Raw genomic sequence first — 1,040 nt, 5'->3', positions numbered from 1 at the left:
CAAACAAAACAAAATAAAAAAACAAACAAATAAACAAAACAAATAACCCAAACAAACAAACAACCCCCAAACATCATTCAGGGGGGGCAAGCTTCGATTCTGCCAACCCGGGCTGAGAGGGATATATGATATATCTATAACGTCCAAGCAGCAAGGCCGAGCTATTATAGTGCGGTAAAAAATTCGATGTGCAACGGATCCTCTTAATGTCTCTTAAACGGGTAAATCACCGTCACTCATACTTTGCACAGCAGTTTGTATCAATTTGACTTAGCTTAATAATATTTTCCCACAACAATTGAGGCTAGATTTAACTCTTCTTCATAGATGTCTAAATTTATTTTTAAAAATACTAGAAATCTCTGTCACGCGGAAAATGGGATTGTTCACAGCACTTCTCGCTTCTTGCGCACATTTTGTTTACGCCTACGTCACAGCTCACCAATGGCACTTTTTAGTGGCAAAACTTATTTATTCTAGAAATTAATTTTATAGTGAACACATTTTTTGCATTACTAAATGTTCTCAAAACATGCGTTCAATAAACATAAAGTGACGGTTAAAAAACAATGACAGACTTGCTGTTAAAAGCGACATTGCCCGAGTTGTGAACTTTTTAAGAGCTGTAGAAACCATCGACTTCAATTTTTTTTGCTATTTATTTAGTAATTTTCTAGAATACAGTGTACAAGTGTTTGAAAAAAATATTCATCAGTTAAGACAGATTGATATACGTCATAATGCCAACGTTGGAGAATCTATGTTCAATAGTTAAGGGGATATTTGACAATAAGTTACGCCCTGAATTTTTGACACACTACAGATAAAAATACTCCCCAGACTGGCGTCGAACGCAACTCTTCTGCATGCCACAGCGAAGCACCTAACCACTACACCACAGGCGCCAGTAAAAAGTTATTAACGTAAAACAAGCAAACAGACAAATATTACAGCAAGCAGTTGAAACAAAAGAAACGAAGGCAGAAAGCTGAACGCAGCGTTCACAGCAGAAATAAAGAGAGAGAGAGAGAGAGAGAGAG

General features: G+C 36.8%; 1 protein-coding gene across 1 annotated transcript in view; it reads left to right on the top strand.

Moving 5' to 3' along the window:
* The window catches only part of LOC101854231 (fibrinogen C domain-containing protein 1), a 41,916-nt gene that overhangs the window by 30,745 nt on the left and 10,131 nt on the right, over window positions 1-1,040 (top strand). The gene's annotated exons all lie outside the window — the stretch shown is intronic.

This window comes from Aplysia californica, unplaced genomic scaffold (genome assembly GCF_000002075.1).
Source record: "Aplysia californica isolate F4 #8 unplaced genomic scaffold, AplCal3.0 scaffold00032, whole genome shotgun sequence".
Lineage (NCBI taxonomy): Eukaryota > Metazoa > Mollusca > Gastropoda > Aplysiida > Aplysiidae > Aplysia > Aplysia californica.
The sequence above is the reverse complement of the archived record's forward strand: the minus strand, read 5'-3'. Positions and strand labels throughout refer to the sequence as shown.